Source organism: Agelaius phoeniceus, chromosome 6 (genome assembly GCF_051311805.1).
Source record: "Agelaius phoeniceus isolate bAgePho1 chromosome 6, bAgePho1.hap1, whole genome shotgun sequence".
In the NCBI taxonomy this organism is placed as follows: Eukaryota; Metazoa; Chordata; class Aves; order Passeriformes; family Icteridae; genus Agelaius; species Agelaius phoeniceus.
Genome location: NC_135270.1, coordinates 45,254,854 through 45,281,559, shown reverse-complemented (window position 1 = coordinate 45,281,559; position 26,706 = coordinate 45,254,854). Strand labels below are relative to the sequence as shown.

General features: G+C 34.8%; 2 long non-coding RNA genes across 3 annotated transcripts in view; one reads left to right on the top strand and one right to left on the bottom strand.

Annotated features, from left to right (window-relative positions):
* LOC143694402 (uncharacterized) overlaps window positions 1–26,706 on the bottom strand; it is a 149,250-nt gene that overhangs the window by 67,407 nt on the left and 55,137 nt on the right. Inside the window, exon 2 of the long non-coding RNA XR_013182866.1 lies at window positions 20,276–20,392. This is a non-coding gene — a long non-coding RNA (uncharacterized LOC143694402). The remainder of the gene's footprint in view (window positions 1–20,275; window positions 20,393–26,706) is intronic.
* The window catches only part of LOC143694235 (uncharacterized), a 52,173-nt gene continuing 49,472 nt past the window's right edge, over window positions 24,006–26,706 (top strand). For both annotated transcript variants that reach the window (XR_013182583.1, XR_013182584.1), the window contains exon 1: window positions 24,006–24,195. This is a non-coding gene — a long non-coding RNA (uncharacterized LOC143694235). The remainder of the gene's footprint in view (window positions 24,196–26,706) is intronic.

Here is a 26,706-nt window from a genome sequence, read left to right as displayed (position 1 = left end):
AGGCACAATACTAATCTCTGTGAAAAAAAATCTCATTGAAGATCTTCTAAGAAGGTTTGATTTTAACTCCAGCATCTGAAGAGCAAATAATGAATGGCTGGTGACCTATTTTTTGCTCTTTAAAGCTTTATGAATTGTGCCCTAAATCTCAGTGTCATCTACAACATGCTTTTTAAGAGAATTTTAAAATACAGAATTGGAATGGAGTCAAAACTTTAGTGTCACATCATTCAAGAAGAAAATATTGTATTTTATAAATTTCTAGGATAATAGTAATAATTTTCTTGGCTTTGAAATAAAGAGTCCAGCGAAGATTTAATGTTCAAATGTCAAATGAAGAGTTTCTGAAATCCCCTAAGTTTCATCTCCACATTTTTATTTCATAGGCTGATGAAAAGTCATATGAAAACAGAAAAGGTTTTACAGATGATACAGAGATATTTTAGCTCCAGACGTAGCTACAGACTATGAAGAGTAATGCAGTGTCCATGGTGTATCATGCACAGGGAAGGACAACAGAATATATAGAAAGTCTGAGTCTGGTTTATTAATTTCCTGATGGAATTTCAACAAACCAATGTGATTAACAGATTGATATAGGCTTTCCCAATGCTTATCATCACTTTTAGCAGTACATCAGTTAGCTAACTCAACTGTGACAAACAATCAAGTGCTGTGAATTTAAGTAAGAAAAGTAAGAGAATGAAAGATTGTCTTTCTTTACAACTCTTTTCAGCTGTCCAACTCTATCATTCAAAGCTTTTAAACCCACCCTGTCCTTCAAAATGCAAATGTAATAGGACTTAAAAAAACTACTTGCAAGTGAGGACATGGCCTGTTTTTCAGCACATAGACACACTTAAAATACTTTACTGAAAGGGAACTTGTTATATAGCCATGTCACATCAGCCAGAGAGCTATTGTAGAGCATTAAAGAGATAAGAAAAATTACAGCTAAATTAGATGTTTTAAAAAAGTGATGAAATAAATTATAAAACAACAGTAGGGTCCTTTTTTATCTATTTTAAGGAAAATGGTTAATTTAGCACTTGAATGTAAATTTGCCTTCTCCATATGCCAAGAAATGTCAAATGAGTGTGGTATAATTACTCTGACACTATCCAAGTATTATTCTGTGCAATCTAAACATATATTGTGTTTTCATGAGATAGTGGTAGACAGTATTAAAAAAAATCTTCCTAGACTGAAATAGCTAATGTTGATAGGTATTGCATTATTATAAATTGTGTTTGCCTTATGTACAATTAAAATAAAAGGAAAAAGAAAACAACATTAGTAAAGAATGTAAGACTGACAGCTCAAAATGATAAATTTTCCCTTCTGGATCAGGTAGAAATTGAGGTATAAGGGTAATTACATTCTTTAGTGCATTTTATCCTCCGCTGTATCATTCCTCAGTTGTCCCAACATTATAGATCTACTTCAACTTTAAGACTACTGTAAAGGAGAAAGAGCATGAAAAGAAGTTAATTTTACAAAAGTTGTTGCATCCTCGATGCTGAGGGTATTACAATGCAGGAAGTATGTATGACAGTGATAAAATCTGCAGTGTAGGTAACTACCACCTTCATCAACACGTTACATATCAAGTAAACAGGACCAAATAGTTCATATAGTCTCCAGATTCTCTTACATATAGCTTTTTCAAATATAGCTGGGGTGAGATGGGTTGCTAGCTACATCTTTACATTAGTTATGCATTGCTCCCTAAAAATATGACTGAGCACTTTGGAAAGACATATTTGTATCTCATGATAGTGAGTCAATACCAAAAGGAAAATGTATGGGCTTTTAATATTAGTTTTCTTTATCTGAATACTATCAAGATAGTTTGCCATTAAGACACCCCTTAGTATTTCTTCCTATCTTGTGTTCAGACATACATTTAGAAAAAAATAAGTAAAAAGGTCTTAGGTTTTCCTACCAAAGGTAGTCTGAAAACTGAGTGTACCAGTGCACACAAAATCATAGAATTGTAAAATGGTGTGGACCGGGAGGGATCTTAAAGATGCTTTGCTTCCACTTATCCTGCCATGAGCAGGGACCCTTTTCACTAGATCAGGTTTCTTAAAGCCTCATCCAACCTAGCCTTGAAACTTTCAGGGATCTTCCACTTCTCCAAGCAACATCTTCCTTATATGTCCACCAGCAAATGTATGTTATGAATAGAGACTAAGGTATGAAATAAAAGGTACTGGATAGATATAAAACATAGTGGTGATAACAACATCTTTGTTCATTTCAAAACAGTGATGGACATGTTTCTCATGCATTAAGATTTCTTGTTTGATGGATGTGCCATTCTGCAAGTTGGTGGTTCAACATTAACTTTAATGGAAAGAGACAACACACTGTGCCTCGCTTTTAAAAGAATTACCATTGCTGCCTATATCGGCACTTAAATTGGACTGGAGGAAGTGCCATATCCATCCATCATTGCCAAATGATAGATTTTCATCTGTTATTAACAAAATTGAATTGCTTGGGCAGTCTGCTGAGATAAATTCAATGCTCTATGTGAAAAAGAATGTTCTTGGCCTGGCCAGCTGAATATCAACAACTCAAGACGAGTTCATAGAACAGTAATACACTGGATAAGGAAAATCTTATACCAAATGACATTGTTCTATCCCTACAGGTTTTTAGTTGCTTATCATGTATCTCTTATATTAGCTAGGAATATATTATTTTCCCATGGGTTTAAATTTGATTTGATTGATTTTGTAAAATCAACCTTAAGAGAAAGTGTTAACAGGAAATTTTATTCTAGTTATCTTTTTGATGAATAGATGTACATTCTTGAATCTGAACTTAATATGGAAAGAATACCAAATAATAAATATAAATTTATGGTCTTAGAACTGAGTAGAGTGAACAGGAAAGTGAACAATGCTATGTCTCTGCTATGAATTTAATATAGTTAAATGAAAACCCACCTATACACATAAAACCAAGCTTCAACCTATTCCAAGACGTGAAATTATGCACTGAATCCTCATGTAACTGTTGCAATAAACTGTTAAATATGGAAACAGTTGGTGCAGTATGGTTTGGGATGGAAGGGACCTTAAAGATCATCTTGTTCCACCTCTCCTGCCATCAACAGGAAAACATTTTACTAGACCAGGTTACTCAGAGCCCCATCCATCCTGGCCTTGAGTCCTTCCAGGGATAGGGGTATCCACAACTTCTCTGGGCAGCCTGTTCCAGTGTCTCACATCCTCACTGGATGAATTGAAGAATTTCATCTTCAATTCTCAACTTAAATGCATTTCATCCTTGTAAAAAGTCCCTCTCCAGCCCTCTAGTAGGCCACTCTTGTACTGGAAAGTTTTCCTGAAGCCTTCTCTTCTCCCGGATGAGCAACCCCAACTCTCAGCCTGTCATAATAGGAGAGGTGCTCCAGCTCTTTAGTGGTTCCTCCTCATTTTGACAGTTCTATGTCTTCCTAGTGTGCTTCTGTATTTGAAATAATTATTGAATTTAATATTCCACTTAGGTTTAAAGATGTTGTCCCAAAGTACCACCTATCCTAATAAGAAAAAGAACTAATGATTTGTGGCATAGCTGGCAAGGTAGATGGTCTGTCTTTGGAACACCCAGAACAAGTTGTCAAGCTTAATTTATTCCATTATAACACTTTCTTAGACCAGGAGTTAACTCAGTGCTCAGACTTCAGGTAATGCAGAAGAGGGTATGCAGGATACAGTGGCATAAAGGAGGAATATCCTAAGGAGTTTCATAATTAGCTGTAAATGTGAGGAAGGACAAAAATAGGGAAAGAACTTATTCTAAACATCTAAACATTAGATTATCCATCCAACAGAGCTGAGAAAGCAGGGATTTTCAAGAAAATATAACAAAGAGGGAAATAGTAATAGATCTTTTGGTCAAAAGATCAGGGTTATTTTTCTACTTTGTTTTCAAAAATTTAAAAGCAAAATGCAATACTTTTAAAAATAATATCTAATATATTACTATTGCCAGTTATTAACCTCAATATCTTTTTATATGTGTAAATACTATTGAAAAAAACAAAAAAACCCTCAAATTAAATTAAAACATGGGCAAGAGGAGACAAGTCCCCTTCAAATATGAGAATTTATGCCAACAAACTATGCTTTAGGTGCTATCAATGAGATTTATTGGATAGATATTCAGAACTTTAGTATTTACGCATGATAGTGTAACCTTGTTAATTTTAAAGCTGGAAAAGCTTTTCTAAAAAAAATTATTTCTTTTTAATTCCCTCTTCTTTTCTGGGATTTACTTTTCTCATGTTGTGTCAAATCCCATATTAAAGTCCTGGAAGGTTTAGAGGCTTACAAAAGAAAAATAATTTAGTAACATAAACAAGATATATATGTAAGACAATTCCATGAGGAATAAGTTCTGAAAATGAGTTTGAGTTATCTAAAAATGTCCTACTTTATTATTTCACATATATTTTCTGATAACTCAAACTCATTTTCAGAACTCATTCTTCATTGAGATATCTGTCTTCTCTAAGAGGTTTTGTCAAGAAATTCTTCCAAGCATGTTTCTTTATTGGTAAGTTTGCTAGTCTAAATTTCTGCATTAAAGGCAGTTATATTCCTAATGAAATTTGTCTGAATCAAGACTTCTGTCCAGTAAATATTGAGTATATCTTATTGAACATCAGTGGAAAAATAATGCTTCTACTGAAGTACTAAATATACCAGGATCATCCATAAAAAGTTCTGCCCCCATTAATTCCATACAAGTTAAAGAAATTATTTTATTGCTAACTACAATCATAAAACATGCAAATTTAATATAGTCTAACCAATTGGGAAAACATTTGCTTCCCCCTGAACACTAATTCCCATGTCTACCATTATTTCAATTTAGATAAAAAGTATTATTAGTACCAGCAGTTGAACAAAGAAGCTTGTACCAAGCCTGTAGTCTACCAGATTCATGTAATATAGAATATCCGTAGTCAAATCCATCCCCTGATATAGGCATCTTTTGAAAGGCATCTTCAATGGTACCAGGCATTACTAATGTTTCACTGAATGTTGGCAAAGGTTACTGTAACAGTTAAGACATAAGGTGAACAAATAATTTAAGCCATAGCATGCAGTCAGATTTATACCAGGCTTTTCCTGAAGTAAGAAATGCCTGTGAAGGCCAATTGATAGGAATTTTTTAAAATTTTTTCTACAGATTTGATTCAGAAATGCAAGATTAAATGTACTCAGGTACATGATAGTGATGACATTAAAAATGTGACAAAGCTTGCCAATTGACATCTGTGCCAAACATGTCCAAAATGGTTTCAATTTTATGTCTGACTGTGGAGGAATTGGATAAGAATAACTAATTGTGATAAATGTACACATTTTAGTAAACATCTCAGGGTTTTCGTTTCTCAGTGTTCTTATCTGTTAGCAAAGTCGATTTACATCTTCAAATTACATCTATAAACTGTAATATATAGATTTCAATACTTCTTTTTGAATCAAGCATCTGCAAAGAGTCAGCAGTTTACTCTTTGTTTATGATTATGGAAATTTTCATAATCCACTGATTATGGCATACATCAACTAAGGAGCAAACTGGACTTCTGAGCAGCACATTTGTTAGTGTCCCCAAAAGCAAGGCAGTGTGACTATAAACTGTAAGTCATGTGTGCTGAGGGACTCTGCAACTCCACAGTGCTGTGAGCAGCTGAGTGTTTAGGAGCACAGTGGCACAGCAACCAGTTATATATAGACTATATTACAGTGGCCATGAGCATCTTTCAGAATGGAAGCTGAGTATGCAGAGTTGAAAAGTTCATGAGTGACCTAACACAGAAAGCCCTCAAAAATGCTTTGTGTGAGATAAGGAAATACCAGGAAGAACTTCAACATAAAATTAAAAAGAGATATTAAAAAATATATTTTCTGTCCCAGGAAGGGTTTTTTTATATTTTTATTCAAAATTATGATGAAGAGATTTCTATTTAAAAAAAAAATTTCCAATGGGTCCATTTAATAATTTACTGTGAAAATATTAACAAAAGTTCTTTATGAAAACCTAAACATCATATATTTTGTTTTAAATGTTACATATTTCTTGTGAAGTTTGTAAGATCATCTCTTTTCCCTCTTTTTCATCATTCAGAGTTTTCTTTTGGACCCACTGATATGATATGTCCTGAGAATGACAAGATATTGGGTTAAAATCTTTAAATATTTTTTTTAAATATATACCTTCAATTAAAAGATACATTTTTTTTGCACAGATTTGAAACTTTCTGATTTTTATTGTAAAAATACAAAATATCTGCTGACTTACCTTACAGTTCTAACTATTATTAAAACAAGTGAGGGCAAGCATTAATTTGATATTTCCTGCAATAAGTAGAGATTGAGGTCATTATAGGACAAGTTAACTGGTATTTTGAAAAATAATACACATCTACTGTGTTTGAAATAACGATGAAGCTTCAAAGTTAATGTGATAGAAAATGACCAGTTTCTGTCACAGGCCAGAAATGCTTCAATTCACTTTACAGTTATTTTTGTTCTTGCTGAGGTAATTCTGGCTTTTGTATTATTTGGCATAATGTCAGACTATCCCTTTTAAAACCTTCCAGGGCATTTTACTTCTTTTACATTGGTTATGTAGACAGAGACATAAGAACTAATAAGCCAAGAAAACACCAGATACATGCTACAACTTGCATGTATGGCTGTAGGAGTGGAGTATAATTGAGAAAAAGCAACATTTTTATTTAAATGAATCACCTATTCTTCATTTAAAGGGGAAAATATAAAATTTCTTTACCAAATGAACAAAGAACTTTTTGTCCTGTAAAAAAGATCAAATCAGATGATGTGATTTCATATAGATAAAGACTAAGAGAAAACACACATACAAGTATTACACTCCTCTAACACACCTGATGTGCTTAAAACCTCAGTAATAAAAAGGAAGCATTACTAGCTAAGACATTAGAGATATAAAGACATGAAATACACTATCATCATTTACAGTAGACATAACAAGCTATGGTTTGCTGCTTCTTTCCTTTTGTCCTGCTGTTTCAACCATGCTAAAGTCAGTGTAAAAACCAATTTACATCCAAAATAGAAATGCAAAAAGAATGCTGCATATTTACATATATATACATAACACACTTTAGGTTGTTTTTTCACTTTAGAGGCAGCACTTTTAATAAAAATATTAGAAATACAAAGACAAAACATCTATCTGTGACATGAGATTGTAGCTGACATTCAATATTTGATGGAACTAACATTACATTTTTCCATTAATTCCATTGGGTATTATATCACAAAATTAAAAATTGTATGTTTCTTTAATACTAATCACATGGATTTCTTTCTGTGATTTTTTCTGTACCTTTAATGATTTGACATCTTAGCTGTCTTCAATATCTGACAAAGTGGTAGAATTTAGAAAAGGCATGAAATATAGGAGTGGATTTTAAAAATAAATGAGAACATTTACCTTGTTTTGAGATGACATTTTTGCATTAAAAACAACTTAGCTCATCTTATGTGTGAATCGGTGTGTGTCAAGCAGTGAGAATAGCAGTGAGTGGCAGAACTGCTTTAAATAAATGCATAACCTCTGAAGCTAACTCTGCTCCAGCATGTCTTTACAGTGTGAAGTCAACTAAGTGTGTACACCTATGTGCTTTTACAATCCAAACAAAATAAGTATGAATGCTTGTAAATAATTTACACAACTTTTTTATCAAGAGAACCATTCCATGGAGAGTTTCACTGGAAATTCATTAACAGGGCTGTACTGATATTTAAGTGTCTTATCTCAATTGTGCAGAGAAAGCTAAAAGTATTCCAGAAAATAGAGAAACACTATGAAGTTAAGAGTGGAATGCACAAATACAAATTGATGGTCATCTGCTCTAGACAGTCTGTACATGCTGGGCTTCATATCTTCATTTTTATAACTTCATTTATAGATGAAGGTAGGTAGTGTTTTATGTATTCACATATTCCAGGTAAGAATAAAGACTGCACAATTGGTGCCAGATTAAAAATTTATGTGGGGAACATCCATCAGTTCCAGCAAGAGATGAAAATGTGTTTAAATTATATGTACAGGGACATATATATGACCCTTTTCCTGTTTTTTTCCCCTTGTTCTTCTTTTTTTAATATTTGAATTTTAACCATGGGCCTATTTAGGCATTTTGCTTACACAGTACAAATAAAATAATACTTAAAATTCCTCCCCCATGCCATATGCATATACTTATATTTGCTTAGAGACTGACAGCCTTGGTAGATTTTGCACATATCTTCTACATTCTGAAACATAAACCTTTCTTGGAAGAGAAATTATAAAATTTTTGACATAGTTTAACTTTTCTGTGTGTTCCCTTCTCAAAGCAGTTTGCAGGGGCAACTGAAGCAGCCTGAAATCAGGACACTCAGAAACTGCAGCCCATTGCCTCTATAGGGAATCCCACCTTTTCCAGAGCACTTCAGTTTCTGCTTTTCAACTTTAAAGCTATTAAAGACATCAGTTATGCAACAGGTGAGCTGAACAAACTCTCCTAATAAGTCAGTGCAGGATTTTATTTCATTTCAGCTCTAATCAACAACTCTCAACAAGATCTTTCAATGTGAGGTACTACTTAGAGCAAACCAATGAATTTCTCAAAACTCAGCTTCATATAATTTCTAGGAATTGCTTTGGATCTTTTTCAAATAAGGACAGAACAAACACAGGATGATCACATTCATAACATCAAGCTAAAATATTTCCAAAAAGAGAGGAAAGCAAAAAAACCTGAACTATAAGTTATTTCAGAGTACCATAATGAAAAAAGAAAGGGAATTTGAGACATCAAGATCCAGCAGTGCCACATATTGTGAAAAATACTAGAAGTGTCCAGAGGTTATACTGTGAAAAACCTGGTAATTACAAGTCTCTGTCATCCAACCTTGTCAAAACCTTTTCTCCAAATGCTGTGATCAGCTCCTATGAAAACAAAGTTGAGATAGGATTGGTGCTTTATCATGTTATAGGATGTTCATAGGACTGAATCAAATAAAGAGTCTTTCAACAAAGACAGGAATTTAATGATTTTCCATATATCATATGTGACTGGAGGAAAAATTTATAAAAGCATTTTTTGTTAAAGGACTCAGAAAAGCGGGCATTTCAAGAACAGCTAAGCAGAGGATACTCCATCTAGATTTCTGTATATAAATGTCCTTCATTTTCTGTTTGCATGCTCTTCAGAATTACCCAGAATTTAGAAAAACAATATTAATAATGTAATGTAAATACTTGTCTTTCTGATTTTGACTCTGCCTAAAATATTTCAGAGTGTGAGTGAGAGAGCAGGTCAGAGTGTAATGAACATTGCCCTTTGCTTTAACACCGCAATGAGTTCATTGTGTTCAGATTAGTTGCGTGTGGCTCCTGCTGAAACTTGTGAGAAATTACATTGTTCTTTTCTTCTGGGGACCCTTACTGGTTCTAGGTTTCAAGGTTACTTAGTGCAAGTCAAGATGAGATGGTGGGTGGGCTTGTTTATGTTGTGGGTAGGGGTACCCTCCAGTGTCTAGTGAACCTCAGCAGGCTGTTACATGCCTCTTTGTCTTGTTTTCTCTAAGAAAAATGTGTCCAAGAGAAGGTTAGTCACAAGTTTGGACAAAAATCCAGCATGGCCAGAACTGTTCCTGGTCTTCTTTAATTGAATAGCATCGGCACAGCCTGTTAGTTTTGTCTTCCCCTGCCATTCCTACCCCCTTAAATTGGAAACACAGATGGAAAAGCAGTGAGTGTGTAAAATAATTTGCATCTCATTTGCCTATTACTAAATGATTAAGCAAAGCAGCATGTAGAAAGTTCTTTGGAAGAAGGAAAAAAGAGCCTGAAATGGAAGAGTGGAGCCAATGAAGCACCTGTTGTTGGACTGAAAATTTCTTTACACCCAATTTGTAAAATTATATCAGTACTTAACCTTTTAATCCTGAAGAGCAGAAGGGAGGGAAAGAGGAGAAAAGAAGAGAGAAACAGTAACTTTTCTTAGCCTGTCAGTATTTTTCTGGGTCTTCCATTTGCAAGGACTCTATGATACCACTTAAGAATGTAAACATCTCTCAGTGATGTATGTGCTGGGAAAGCGAAAGAGGAAATTGAGGCTGAAGAACAGATTCAAAACATTATAGGGAACACAGAGTAAATGAAATACAAATATCAAGATTCTTCCAGGTGCCTCTAATACCATTAAAATTCAAATAGGGACTGAAAGTTCACTCTATTTGGAACCTCGTGCAATTTCCTATGTCCTCTGTCCTATGATGTATTCTGCTTTTTGACCCAAAAATGTTAGAGATTTCCAAGCTGGGGATAAGTTTATGAAGGTATTTGTCAAGATTTGATAACTGTACATCAATTGAGATCACTAGAGCATTGCAGACCAGAAAAGCTGGGAATATCTTTATATTTTAAAAAAATATTATACATCAAAATTATATTATATGAATATAAAAAATATTGTAGTGGATCTATTAATCTCCAAATTATTTAACTCGAGTAGGGATATTTCTACTCAAGACACTATTTGTAACAAGTAGGAAAAAGATACAAGACAATCTCAGGCCATGTGTTATGCAAGAGGACAGACTAAACACTGCCCTAAAATGCTACTGCCTTCTGGCTTTCAAATCTGTGAATCATCAATCTGAGATTCTCTTTAATTGACTCAGCTCATTGCAAGGGAGAACGTGGGGGTTCAGTCTGTACTATCTGAATACAGTGCAGAAGCTATCAATAATGTTCATAGTTTACACACTTCACTGTTGTGCTTCCTAGCCTTAATTTAATAAACTCTGAGTTGCCATGGATTCAGAAGATAAACACACAGATTTTTCAATATCAACTGAAAAGATGACATTCATATATCACTGCTTGTAATACACAGAATGAAAATTTATGGTCTTTCAGCTAGACAAGGATTATCAGAGTCAGATGATCCCAGAAATCTAACGTGTGGGCAGGTGGAATAGGAATTAAGAGGGGAGCTTCTGTGGTTCACCTATCTTCACTCAATAAAAATTTCTTTTTATTATTAAAATTCCATATAGAGTATATGAATGGGTGGAATATCAAACTTTAAATCACTTTCTAAAGCAGCTAAAGAATTTGGTACTTAGACTGCAATTTGTAAAATGGTTATTCAATGTCTTTGGAGCAGAAACTAAGGAGGGTGTGTTTAGACTTATGTGTATGATTTTTCTTATCTACGTGTGGATAAGACTGCTAAGCATTTTATTTTACATTGAAATATCCCATCCCATATTATTTCTCAGGCAAGTCCAGTACTCTCACTCAGTAGAGAGTAGGTCAGCATAGAGACTTAGATATTTTTTTAGTAGCTTACTGTGGGTGTATTTCATTACTTTTCAGGGAATATTTCTTGAAATGCCAGAGCAGGTGCCTTAAAATGCCTCATATTTTGTACAAAACCCCTCATCCATAAAAACCCTGCTATGCATGTTAAATCTTAATAGCTGGAATATATGATATTAACACACCACCAGCTACATTGCAGCAACAGTATGAAACTGAAACTTATACCTAGAAAAAGTCAGGGTATTCAGCGTAAGTGATTTAATTTGAGCTTCACATCTTTTCGCACTGTCTGAGTGACATGTCAGTGTGAAATCAATTTGTAATGTTGAATATTTGAAGGCTGAGACCACAGTGCAAATGAAAGCAGGCAAAGAAAGCATAGGCATTACCAACTGATTGCTAACTAGAAGGAATGCAGGGGAATTAAAAGCATATCTTTTTCTAACTACCTTTATGGATGAATATAAACCAAATAATTAAAGGGTTAAGATTGCCAGGAACAGGGAACACATAGCATAATTCTCCTCTTCTATATATACTGTTGATAGTTTCCACTGACTCTGAAAGTACAGTTGCCTAGAGAGAGGAGGTTACTTATTTTCTTGGCATTAGTTTTATTCAAAGCTTTTATACTCTGTACACAACCAGTAAAAGGAATAAAATCCTTAATTGTTGGGACCGTGTGTGCTTGCAGGTGGTGAGCTAGGAGTTATTATTGACTATAAGAACAGTTATAAGAACAATTTAAACAAGTGCAACTACAGCACTTTAATTCAGTAAAGTTAATTAGGGAGACATGTAGAAAGCTTTCCATGGAACTCCTTTCCTCTACCTCATCCCTCCTAACTCTTCATCACAGATAGAGTAAATTCCATATAATTCTATATGCTGCTGAGATGCAATCCATCTGTGGGTTATTCAACAAAGGCACATGCTTCCAAGATGTGCATGTCTTAAGTAGGTCTGTAATAACCACTTTTATTTCTTAGAATAATGGACAGTAGTAAGATGTGGGAATGATGTGTTTTGATCTGGGCAGTGTTAAGAGAAAACACAAACAGGAACAGTTCAATACATAACAGACAAATAAATTGTAGGCTCAGTGTTAGACACCATTTCATAAGGCTGAAGTTTAAGGAGCTTTAAGTAGTCTCCCTAGAATAGCAGAAGCAATTTCATCTGTTGAACAATATTCAAAAAAATTCATCAAAGCTTTAAAGAATTATTAGTTGAGGAGCTTGCAGTGATACGGGCAAAGTCTTTGGTTCTCTTATGATTTTTAGTCTGATTAGTGAATGTTTTTTGAGACTACTTAATAAACTATCAGCCAAAATCTCAGTCTTGATTTAAATAATAAAGGTACAAGGCACATGAAGCTCTCAAGACATTTAAATTTCTTGCTAACAGTACCTTTGCCCAGCTACTTTGTCTTTTGAATAATCAGTTGAGATATATCTACTTGCAATGTCTCAACAATATTTTTATGGTCCTTTCAAATCTATTTTTACATTGTACATTTCTTTTTAATAATCCACCATTTTTACTCATTTCTAATCACTTTCAATCATCTGTATTTAAGACCTTGATGAGAGGTCCTCTACAAATGCAAATACATAGTTTCTTTCCTAATCTCCACAGATTTCAGTATCCCAACTCCCTTTCTACAAGGAGGCTAGAATCAAATTCGAAGTCAAGAAAAAGAAAAGGGCATTACAAATACCTGAAAAAGACTAGGTGTGTGACCTTCAACAGATGAAGACAACATGCTATGCTTGAATTAGCCCTTTTTCGTGCTTTCTCCATCCAAACTGTTTGCCCAATCATTCTTTAAAGTGAGTTCAGTTAAACTATTTAATTGAATCAGGATCTACTTCTAGTAGTGATTTATGTTTCAGCACCATGTGGTTTTTTATGACTGAGTTATTGCCCCTTTATTATGGGAATAGAGCAGGTTTTTACAATGGAAATAGTGACAGGCAGACCCTTAGCTATTGTAATGTTAGTAGTGAGACTGTGCAAATACAAAGGAGTTCTTGAGGGAATTGCAATTACATGATATAGATATATATACACATATTTTCCTGATTAAAACCTGCCATCAGTGTTTTAATGGGAAAGCCTGGGAGCATATAAATCCTTTTGCCAATAGGCTTATAAATTGTCTGGATTACTGAGACCACTCCTGATATTCATGGCTGAAGATGCCTCAAGTATTAATATAAATTGGGTCTTTGGAGTAATGCACTACTGACTGAAAAAATGGTAAATGGCTGGGTCTATAACCAAAAGTAAAAATCAATTGAAGTTTAAAGAAAGAATGACCAAAATTGCATCAAGTTTCAAAGATGTCAAAAATGAGGTCTGCATCTCAAGACAAACCCTGTTCATGTTAGAAAAAATACCAACTTCACAAGTTATCTGAATTCGTGTGACTAGATGCATTTTTGTAAGAGGACCCTAAAGAATAATTAATATTCCCAGTTCAGAGTATAAGCTACAGAATTTTTGAAACCTTTATCTAAAGTTTAAAGAGACAATAATAGAAACCATTATGAAAAATAATGTTCATTCAGACACAGGAATATTGAGGAACATATTATTTCTTGTAGGTATCAGAGGAAGCCTATAAGATTTCTATAATAATATAGAAATCCTTAATTATTTAGTCACTTTCTTATAGATAGACTTAATATGTGTTAGAACTTCCCAACTAATGCAGTTTTTCCTTCCAATCAGGCAGTGAGGGTAGAGGAGCTGGAGAAAGTTACCTGTGCTCTGATACATCTGGGTCCCTGCACAGGACATCCATCTCCTGGTGCAGGCTGTTCTGTACTTTTCAGCCAATACTTCTGCACAACTACAGAATACAAATGCCTTCTTTCAAGTCACATATAGAAATTTTATTCTCAGTTTTCAAGGGCCTTAGAACACCCATAGAACCTGCCTTGACTAGCCTCACAGGATCCTTACCCATGCACACATTCTACCCTGGATCTGGATCTCCATGTCAGCTCAGGGCTGGACACCCAGGGTAGCCTGAGCATTGTCGTAGGTCAGCCTGAGTCTACTCCTATTTCTGCTGCTGTAGATTACTGACAGGTTTTCCTGGATGGACTCTGAGCCTACATACTAGCTTGGTTGTCTGTAGTTCCACCTATCCTGCAGTGATTCTTGGGTCCTTTGCTTGTCTTGACTTGTGGAACAGCCACACTCTCACTCCTCTGCAACAGCAGCTTTCATTTTCTTTCCTTTTTCCCCTCTTCTTTTTCTTCATATTTATATCATGGCTGATCTAGCTTGGAGTGGAGCACTTATTTTTCACTTAACAATGTGAAGTCTTCAGGCTACAGTTTAATGGGAGGCCAAAGGGCTGCTAATAATACTTGAAGTCAGTAGTTCAGAAGTCAAGTGTTTTTAGGCTGCCATCTGGGTTTCAGAGAGTAAGAAAATTCAAGAAATTCTACCTACTTTCTCTCTTCACCTTTACAGGTCAGCCTGCAATGTTATAATAATAGTACTACTTACTTTTGACCTAAGCTCCTTCAACTGAAGGATATAACTTAGTTCATTTCTCTAGAGGGGCTTAGATTTGAAGGTGATTTGCTTAAAGTCATAGATCAACAGAACTGAAAAGGAAGTTGTTATGCTCAGTACAGCCCACATTATGTAACCCCCAGTTTGTGCTCAAACTTCCAACTATTATGCAGTGTTCATTCAGAACATCAGACTGGAAATCTTTTGTCTTTCCTGCTCAGCCTTCATCTATACTTGAGAGAAAGAATAAAATTCTTTCAGAGGACAGGTCTGGGGACTCAGATTTCTTACTTCTGGCAAAATATGAAGCATTTGATCTCAGAAACATTAAAGTTGTAAATTCTAGAATGCACCTCTGTAATCCAGAGTACAAGACCTACACAGTCTACTTTGTCATGTAGCACAGAAAGGGGCTTTAGCATTACTCCTCATAAAGAGAGGAGTGTATGGCAGTCAGGGGACAGCCTTGAGACCTGTTCATTAATGTTTGTGTTATCCTTGGAGAAAAGGCTGCAAAGGCAGAGATGCTACTACTCTGACTATCTCTAATTGACAAAGGTTCACCTGGGGGAAAATATTAGCAAAATGAAAGGAAGAGGCAAACTAAAATAGGTCTTTCCACTTCTTCCTCTTTCTGCTGTGAGGTCTCAAATAGCAAGATGAACAGAATTCATTGCATTAGTTTCAGTAATTCTTGAGATTATTTATTTTTAATCTCAAAATAATAATTTTTTAATAATTAATTTCAGTTACTTTCTTTGCAAAGGAAGTATGCACTGAAATTGAACATGGAGACCAACATTTGTGCCCAGCATGGGAAAAGAGGGATTGGTTTATCAATTGAATGACAGATTCTATTTATAAATTTCTTTCTTTGTCTTACCCTGAAGTCTTGAATCATAATCATATAATTGGTTAGGTCAGAAATGACCTTTACGTTCATCAGGTGCAACCATTAACCCAACACTGCCAAATCCACCACTAAACCATGTCCCCATGTGCTATGTCTGTATGTCTTGTATGGAAAACATCACCTTCAGGGATGGTGGCCCCACCACTACAGGGAAGCCCTTTCCAATGCTTGACAACCCTTACTGTGAAGAAATTTTTCCCAATATACAATCTAAATGTCCTCAAGTTCAATTTTGATATCTTTTCCCCATTACTTGATTCCTAGGAAAAGAAACTGACCCCCATATCATTAAAACCTCCTTTCAGATAGCTGTAGAGAGCTGTAAGTTCTCTCCTAAGACTTCTTCCAGCTAAACTCCAGCTCCCTCAGATGTGGATTTCAAGACTTGTTCTTTAGACTCCTCACTAGCGTCATTGCCCATCCTGGACACAGTCCAGCACCTCAATATCTTCCTTGTAAGGAGAACCCCCAAAATGAACATATTATTCAAGGTGTGACCTCAATAATGCTGACTTCAGGTGGTCAATCACTCTTGCTGACCGCATAATTTCTGATACAAACAGAAGACTGTTGGCCTTCTTGGCCACCTGGACACACTTCTCCAGCTTGGAGTCAGGTGATCCAGCTGTTGAAAGGAATCATACGATTTGCTGTTGCTACCATACACTTTTCTGCTAAAACTCTAAATTCAGGGGAAATATTAAAATAAACCCTAAATATATTGAAGTAAATTAATTTCCAAATTTTGAATGTCAAATTTGAAAAGAGGGAAGGAAAAAACTAGAGAAGGGTGGCAGCAGGGTTCTTTCCATTCTTTTTATGTTCAAAAGTTAGCAGGTTTAAAATCTTCCTTTGCAGATATGAGACCTGCTTGACATGCTGTTATTATAAAAAATTTGTAGCTGAAGAGACTGTTACCTAGGGAAATTTACATATGTAAATTTGCATAAGTTGAACATGTCATTGCTGGATTTTTTTGCTTTCTTTGGTAGTTATTCCGTTTACACAATTTTCTCTGTGGTTCTCACTTCATGAAGGTTTATTAATTTACTAACTAGTCACTCTGAGTCCCATGGTACTTTAACTATATGGAGTTGGCTAGATCCCATGAACTATTATGCCTATAATTTTAGTTTTAAGTAGAGCTCTTATTTTAAATACTGGAAGACTAAATTAAAAGTCAGGTTTATATTTTCTGTTTGGGGAAGATTATATAGCTGTGACATACAAAGCATTTAAAAATTATTATAAAATGAAATTAAATTCATTTGAATGAGTTAAATCAGTTTCACAATGGTACTATGCAGGCATGTTGTTTTAATGATCCCATATATTTCTCTACAAGTTAGTTTGGGTTATTTTTTAATTCTTTGGGGATTTGGTTTGGCTTAGTTTAGTTCGGTTTGGTTTTGTTTTGCTTTGTTTGTTTTGGGGGGTTCTTTGCTTGGTTTTTGATTTTTTTTGGTTGTTGTTTTTGGTTTTGGTAGTTTTTTTTGTTTTGTTTTTTTGGTTTTTTTTTAATTTAATCTCTAATAACTAATATAAGAATGGCAATTCCTCTAGATTTTTACTAGAGCTTAAATCAAAGGCAGTATAGATAAGGTAAAGCAAGAAGCCAATCTTGGATTAAGATGGGAATTGTCTTTCTTCCAGGTATAAATAAGTCATGTCTTTCTGTGTGTGTTTCTTTATTCTTTCGGAGATTGAAGCATTCTCAGTCAGGGATTTTCTCATCCCACTAAAACCACCTCAGGACATGTGAAAGACAACATCAATAAACATCCTATGGCGTCAGACTATGAACCATAGCATTGGTAACTGTGGTAGGAATTTTAGTCTGACTTGAACAAATGACAAGAGAAATTGTTGGTTAGTCCAATGATCGTTTAGTGAAAAGGAAATAAATCACTGGAGTGAAATTCAGAGCAGGCAAGCTTTAATAGCTGTTTCAGGAGCTAACCACAATTTGAAAAACTCATTGTATTGAATTTATCTCCCTGGTCATCAACATGTGCTCATAAGCAAAATCATTATTGTGCTGCATGAACTTCACTGTGGGGAAGAATCAGGAGCTATCCCACATGATATAAAGCAATGTGTGTATACTGAAGCAATAGGGACATTCTCAAAGGATTTCCAGCATTGCTGTATGCCACATGCAATTCCCTCTAAAATGAACGTTCTTAAGATATAATTTCTTCCTGACAACAATGAATTCAGTGTGCATGGAAGGTAGATGCAAATCATTGCCCAATGAATTGTTTTAAATTGTCAGCTGAATATAGTGCAGTTGTTACCACATGTGAACATATATTGCTAAATTCTTATGTGGTCAAAGTCCTTCAAGTTTCATAATGTTTTTTATGAGAATATTATAATAGTAATAGAAAAAGTGTGATAAAATTGAGTTAACTCCTGCCCTCCCATTGAAAGAAAAAGCAAAACTTTGAAAATGAGTAAACTGGTGTTAAACAGCTAGGGAAGAGGATTGCCTAGAAGAAGATGACTTCCTTTCACATCCCATGGCACCAAAAGGCTACATTAGTTTCACATTGAAGCCATTTGAGTAAATTGCATTTCCAGACTTTAACATCCCATGGAATTGCCTTGTCATTGTGACAACCAAGAGAAAATAGGATAGGAAAAGGGAGGAAATTGCAAAGCTGAGAGGAAATTAGATCAACTTTGCTTGTCAGAATTATAACTCGTTGCACCCTGGATCAATTACCAGCATTAACTGGGGTTGCTTCTCAACAGATTAAGCCGGATTCTTTGGAGGTGAAGCAGGAGTTGGAAACCAGGGCTACACTGACTGATCCAGTTCCCAAACTATCAAGTCTATCTTTCTGTCTTTCTGTTATTCAGTGAATACTTTACAGAATATTAATAAAAAAATAAGTCTTCTTGAAGGGAAACAGAGAGACTTATGCATTGGGACAGATAATAATCAGGAGATGTGCACATAGCTCTGTGAGATGAGAGATACATTCAATAGAAAATGCCATTTTTGAGTATCATTCTTATATCTTGTTCCATGTTCTGTATGCTTGACTACTGGTTACAAAAATTTCTTTCTTCCTGGAGTTTTTGAGTCAATCAGAGAAAACCTGTCATGTATGCCTTCCAAGTTAAGCTTCCTGGAAGTACTCAGTAAACCTAAATATATCTTCATTGAAATAGTCTTTTCCAAAATGCCTGATAAGTCTGGTGCTGAATTGCTTAGGCTTATAAAGACTTAGGTAATTTAAACATAGCAGTGATTAGAAATGTAAACTCCTAGGAAGGAACCTTCTAAGGTTATTTGGTAATTGAGTGGGGGATTTCAAGCATTTCTCCAATCTAAATATGGACTTAGTTGCTTAAGAGGTGGTTAGGACCTCTTTGTCCATCTAATCTTTTCTCACTGCTGCACTGACATCAATAAGACACATTCACAACAGTTACTCAATATAACTATCCTTAATTTCAGTAATGTGAAGTGAAGGAATTAAGCACTTTCAATTAGAGGAACATCCTCAGGCATTATTGTGACATTTGCAGTACAGATGCAGTGTGTACTTAAAAATATTCTGAAAGCAACTGGAGAGGGTGGTTTTGAGATTTTGGCTTGATTTATATTCTTATGTTGCTATTTTACATAAACTTCTCCTTCAAGCAAGTATTATTTTGCTGTTTTCTCTAATTTCAATAAATTCTAATTTCATTTATCTAATTTCAGTGATGTTTCAAGTCTTTTCTGTATACTTGTTCTAATAAACACATTAGAAGACTGATATTTTCCAAAATATTTTATGTATATTATTCAAAATAGAATTTACTGCTGTTATGCTCCCTAACTTTTTCCATTTAATTTATACAGACTTTCTTGAGAGCAAGTTGTAGCTATTTTAATTATGAAGAGAATGGTTTCTAGTATTTCATGTATGAATATTGATGAAAATAACTTTTAATTAAAACATACAAATGGTCCCTTTAGAAGGGCATACACCATTATTTAATCATACCTACAAAAAAAAAAACAAACCAAAACACCTTGTGATTTATACATCGCATGAAGATTAGCTAGCAAAGACTGAATGTCATATATTTTCAATCATTAAGCAACACATAAAAGAACTCAAAGTAGCTCAGTAATGACAACTGTAAAAATGTCAATAAAATTTCTGATTTTTCATTCTTTAATAAGAAAAAATGTGAATGTCCTTAGATAACCTGTATTTTGCATATTATTTTTGCTATTATATGATGTATTTTTGTCTGGCAACAGATGTGTAAGATGATGATTTTTGGTGTTAAAAAAACAAGTGAAATCATCTTTAATTTTTGCCTAACATGTCATTGACTACAATATAGTTTTTAGTAAAAGCTTGTGTTGTTTTTCCTTGTAGTTCTGATTTTATTGTGTGCTTTCCAAAACTCCAGCAATGGGCTTACCCTGCTTCCTGTAGAACTATGTCAGCCCAGATTAAGAACACCAGAAAGATTAGGTTTGGATATTTCCTTCTCAATTGCCATCCTGTTGTTCTCCAGCGAACAGGGTCAAAACTGATTCTGCAAAAATGATGGGAAAGTTCAAACATATTTTCAGAAAGCATTTAGGGCAGCCTACTCTACTGACAGATTTTCACTGGATATCACATAGTCTCCTGCAATCAGAACAATACTTGGCCAGTAGTTCTACTGCAGCAAAAAAAAAAGCAACTAATGTCATAAAATGTTAGAGAAAGTAAATGACAGATCAAAGCTGAGAATTTTTTAATCTGATAAAAAAGCTGCCCAAATGAATGGGAGGAAATATATGTACTGTTATTCATTTTCAAACAGAAAATAAAGTTCTAGTGATACCAGTTGTATGTTAACTTGACATTTTACAACAGTGGATATTTGCTTAAGTAGATTTTATTAGTTGCCACTAAAAATTTCAGATTTTTTTTTTCATTTAAGTGTGGTCTGGGTAATACAGAGTACAGAAGGGAAAAAAAATTAAAACTTGGGATTGTGAGCCAGTACCAGCTTTCATTATCTTCATTTTTTTTTTCTTGGTTTTCTCCCTTGCCTTATTTTCTTTCCCAGATTGCAGATTTCTTATGCTGAAGAATAAGTCATGGGCTTGCATGATATCCTTCAGTGTCTCTCCAGGTGCTCATAAAACAATTACATACAGATCAACACTCTTTATTTCTTGTTGCCCTAATAGCAATAATAATTATAATAATGACATTAAGCCAAAGAGTGAGGCACATGATGTTAGTTTTTGATAGATAGTATCCTCCATGTGATCATCCAGAGATCTTACTAACTTATTTCAATTAGCAAGTCAAGCATAAATTTGAAATATTGCCAAGACAGGGACAGGGAAAATGCAAAACTAAAGTTTTCTTTCTTAGGTGGGATTAGATGGAGACGATAATGAAGCTGCCAAAGTAATCTGAGTTTTGCAGTCAGAAGAGGTGATGCCCTTCCTGGCTGACTGATTTTCTATTGGTAGCCTGTCATAATTTATAAAACATAATCCATACAGCTATGAGAACAAAAGAAGGGCTGGAGGGGCCAAAATAGATAAGAGAACACAGGAAGACCTCTGCTAAGTATGAATACTGTTGTGGGGTCATTCAACATCACTGGGTTTTGGATGTCTCAAATTCTTTCATAATTTAAGCAAGTCTGATCTATTTAAGGAGGAAGCAGGGGACTAAATAAGGTTGTACTAACAACAATTGTTAAGTATTGTTAGTTATATCTAGAAATGCCACATCCTCTGCAAAACCATAGAACAAGTGCATTTTTTTTTTCTGATAAAATAGCCAAGTACACAAGAACATTTCAGATTTTTGTCTGTTTTTTATCCTGGTTTTCTCATACACATTAGCACTATTCTGTCCTGGGGATTTAAGGTGAAGTAAATAAGTGGAGTGAGATGTCTCACCTTTTCTTTCTAAGTACATATGTGATAGTGCATAAAATACTATGAGAGATGACTTTTCTTTTAGAAATTTTTGGTCATGTTAATGGTTTGTGTTTTACATGGGTAGTAAAAATACCATAGGGGAAAAAAAATACAAACACAAATAGGTTTTTTCTTAGATGCACTGTAAATTTTCTCTAATGCTAGAGAAATTTTTGTGATGTCAGCTGAAATCAGTGAAGCTGAAAGCACAATTTCCCTTGTACTCAGCTACACTACCACTAACCTGGCAAGCCTGAATTGCTACACCTAGTCCTCATGTGACTCATATTTTCTGGTTTTATATATGGTTTATATTTTGTTGACAGAGAAACGTGTTGCTGAATAGATAACAAATAATCAATATTATTACTTATGCATTTCTTTGTGGGAGAAATCAGTTTGCAGGAGGAGAGGAGGGGGAAATTTTGTTATCATTTTTTGTCTCTATTAATTTTATATATTCCAGACATTTTGCTATGCAAAGGCAAAATACCACATTGAAAAAATCTATAAAAACTTATGTTCCTGGAGTTTTTTTTCCTATAGTCTTAGATTTATGTCTGATTTGCTCTATATTTATGGTCAAATTCATAATATTTAAAGCAGTAAAATATTGAAAGATGAGATAATGTACAATGGGTCTTTGGGTTAGAACTATATTAAAACCATAACTTAGAGTTACCATCAAGACTCTCTCCAGGAAAAATTCTCAACCCAAGTAATATATAGATTTTTACTCCATAGAATCTAACTGTTTGGGTTTTTTTGTGTGTGTTTTTTGGTGGTTTTTTTGTTGTTTTGTTTTGGGGTTTTTTGTTGTTGTTTGGGGTTTTTTTTGTTTGGTTGGTTTTTTTGGTTTTTTTTTTTTCAATTAACATCTCTTATGACCTTCAAAATAAGCCATAAGTAACTCTCAATCTGGACATTCAACCGCTGGTAAAAAATGTGTGCTTATTACACAGCTGTCAGATAAGCTGTCATCTAGAACCAGCTAAATTTATAATAAAATATTGGTGTTCTATACCTTAGTCCGATATTAATAGACTGTGAAATCTTTGACAAATCCTTTCACTGTTTGTGCTTTGTTTTCACAGAAAACCTTTGCCTTTGGTCTCTAATTAGAGAAGATTTCTGATATGGGGATGGCCAACTACTTCCTTTCTACAGAACCTAGCAAACCCAAAGATATGAGAAAGAATTAACTGGGACTGGATGTACTTTCAAAAAGCATCTCAGTTCTAAGCAGATGTATGTTTGGCCATATTTGGTCATGTTTACATTGGGTACATGTTTTATCTTGATTGTTCTCAAAAGTTTACAAGACAGTTATTACTGCTATTTCAGTTTTATTCTGCCCCATGATTTACAGAGAAGTAAATAGCCAGTCTTGTAGAGCTTTTCCAATGCTGCTAGATGGTGAGAAGATAGGTGTCGGCTGAACATCTCCCTAACTGTTTGCTTTTTAAATGTTTTATCTGGATATTGACACGTAGACACTGAAAGAGTCATCTGAGAAACAGGAACAGTATAAGAAGGCACATTGTTTAGAAGGATATAGGAACAAAAATTGGTATACACCTATTGATATAGTCCTCCAGCCTTTAACTGGACATCTCAGCATAGTGAAGGAATTCCAGGATGTCTACATGAAAATGTGGAACTTGCTAAAAGGGGTCTTTCAGTTGTGGAAAACCTATCAAATATCCACTAAAATCAGCTTGAATCTACTGTACCTAATAAAATAAACTTTCTCTTTGTGTTCCTCAGCTTTTTTTTGAAATTCAAGTTCATGGAGGCACGTCAGGAGTCAACATTGAAAACAGCAATAATAAATTAAACCCGAGTAGTTTATAGAAGGTTTACATCTTAAATACACATTTGGAAGACGGGAAAAATCTAGGCCAAGGATTTGCTTCCATCAGGAAGAGTTCGAAGGAAGCCATTGATCAGTGATTGTGTCATAGAAGAAAAATGTAGATGTGTACAGAATATTTTCAAATCTGTCATACTAAGTTGAATTATATTTTTCAATGACTTTTTTTTTCCAAAGAAAGTGACAAATTGGACACTGTGCTTCTTTCTATAGAATTTTAGAAATCTTTGCACAAGAGGAGCTGTGGACTCATGCTTCCAAGGCACATTTGAGTCTTTCTTGCAAACAAATACATGAGAGAGAAACTGACACCCATTTTCTTTGTGTTTTCTATTCAGTTCCATCATAATGAGAAACAAAGGCTTCATAATGCCCTGTCATAAAGAAATACAGAACTTGGAAAGATTTTTTGGCTTTACCACAACTTCGTCTAAGGATGAGTACAAAGAGTGGAGAGGCTGGTGACACCAGAACACCATCTAATTCAGTGATAATGTTCTCTTTTCACATTGTTTTCTTTCCCATGTTGTCAAGGTAAGACTTTACCAGGAGAGTTTTTTTTACTCAGTCATTTATCTTTTCTATGCAGCAAGACAGTTGAGTGACAGCATTATTTAGACGTGTGACAAGATGGCATGTGGTATTACCAGTGTCTTGCTAACACAGAAGTAGTCCATAATGTCTTGCAATTTCTTTCACAAGGCTGTGCAGTGTACTGAGTATGAGAATATGAAGAAAAAGGAAAACAGAAAGTTTCATTTGGCTCCAGAAAGGCAAGTTTTTAAGCAGAGAAAAAAGTTCCTTAAATTCTCAGGAAAAAAAAGTAGAAAAACATTCACTCTCACTAAGACTGAAGTCAAATTTATATTTGAGATAATAGATAGAACTTCATACATATTTTGATTTTAGTGTAAACTAAACTATCTCTTCATTAACACAGTTACCTATATAACACGTACGTGTGCATCTGTGGTCATGCATACACACTTATTGGCTCTTTATTTCTATCTTCTTTCCTATTGGAGAGGACTGGCACTGCAGGAATTTGCTCAATAAAATGTTAAGAATAGTAGATATAAGCACTGCAAGCTCTTTCCTGGCTCTACTCAATTTTTAAATATTGTCTTTGCAGTATCTTCTTCATGATATTTAACTTCACGTGTTATTTAATACTCAGCTTCGATGTTTCACCTCAGTATTAAAGGTGCTTTTTTCAGCACAAGTTTCAGTTAGTGAAAAAAATCTCAGCAGAAAACTTTTTTTTTTTACATTTTACATTTTTCAGTAACAATTTGATAAAACCTTTTGTCCTTTTTTTAAAATTTTCTATAAGTCTTTCTGGATAATGACCCCCCCTTTTTGCTGGATATGCCATTTGCAGAGCTTCTATCTGTAAAAAAAAAGTCTAAATTATAAGATATTTTCCCTCTATAAGCTTTGATCGGCAGACCTGGTAGGTTCCCTCTGTTTATCTTAAGAGCTCAAACAGGAACATGTGCTTCTCATTTGCAATAACATAGAGTAGTAAGAGTGCTCATTTCTACAAAGAAAAAGGAAAAATAAAAAGTATTTAAAACTGGGACGCTGAAAATTCAAATCGTTGTAGGAGTTTTACTGAATCACAAAGGAGGGAAAAGATGTAACAGAGGATTTAGAACTGGATCAATTGATTAAATATATGGCAAACAGGATTTTGCTGTGAAGAAATGTTGACTTGTTAATCTCTCTTGCTATCAGAATGCTGAGGAGGCTGAGTAAAGGCCAGGTGTGCTTTAATTCCCAGCCTCCTCAGGGAAATGCTCTCAATGTGTTTATTAAGCTGTGTGGGTAACAGCATTTAATAAACTGTTTTCAAACATTAAAGCTGTTTGCTTATCTGAGACTGAAAGGGGGAGAGATAAGTAGTCTTTCCTCTCATTTTAATGGCTTTATGGAAGGAAATTACTTATGATAGGGGTTGGAACAGGGACACTGCTGAAATGTGCCACTGTTCATCAAACCCAGGTTGGAGTCTATGGGCTGTGGTTACCACACTGTCACAGTCCTGGAATATTGTTGCAATAATTAGGAAGAAATTTCATTTCACAGAAAGTATGGGACAGGGTAAGCTGTCTATATCTTATTTCTTCAAACATGTCCCTTTCATGTGCAGCCTTTGGTCTTTGTGCCAGGACTTCCAATGAGGTGCTACTTATGCTTTCTGGTTTTCTAGTGCATTTCTTGTGTGATGTGAGCACTGGCTTGCTGGTGGTTGGGATCAGCAGCTGTGGCATTCATTTATTTCCTGCAAACTAACAAATAGTTACTAACTGCTAGCTGGCACCATCTGGACTGACTTTAGATCAGTGCTATAAAGAAGGTTACCTATTCTACAGTGACATTTCCAAATGATTCAGGATAAGAAAGAGGTCAGGACGGAAAGTTAAAAATGATCAGATGTTGTGCAATAAGTAAGTAGTAACATAACACCACTCACTTGTGATGATGATATTAATACGGGGATTCAGTATTTGAGCTGAGTTTTAGTCTTACGTGAAAAGTAATTTGGCCACTGGGATAAGTTGTCACAGCTGCACTGAGATCACTGGAGGTTTGAAGCCGGCAGCAAAAGCGAATCCGCTTCTTTTCTTTGGTGGCTTTGGTCTTAGGTCATAACACATGCTTTCTAAAACTAATAACATCTGGCAGACTAAGCATGTTAATGGCCACAGTTTTGGTGGAGTTCTTGTGCATACAATTAGCTAAATAGTCGCTCAGCTGAATATGGACATGGGAACATCACAGGCACACCAGGATCAGCTAAGCTGAGCAGATTTGCATGCCAAAGTATTTGCATTATAGTCCTCCCAATGTCCAACTACCCAAATCCCTCAGGAGATTCAGTAAAAGAGGGAAGCCTATTTGCACAGCTGAAGGTATTTACTTTGCTCAGGGAAACAACTCTTTTGTTTTTCCCTTCACTGCTAAAGGAAGGTCTTCTATGCAGTTTAAAATAATTTCAAGAAGAGAACCAGATTTTTTTAATTACTCCTTCTTTTCAGTGTA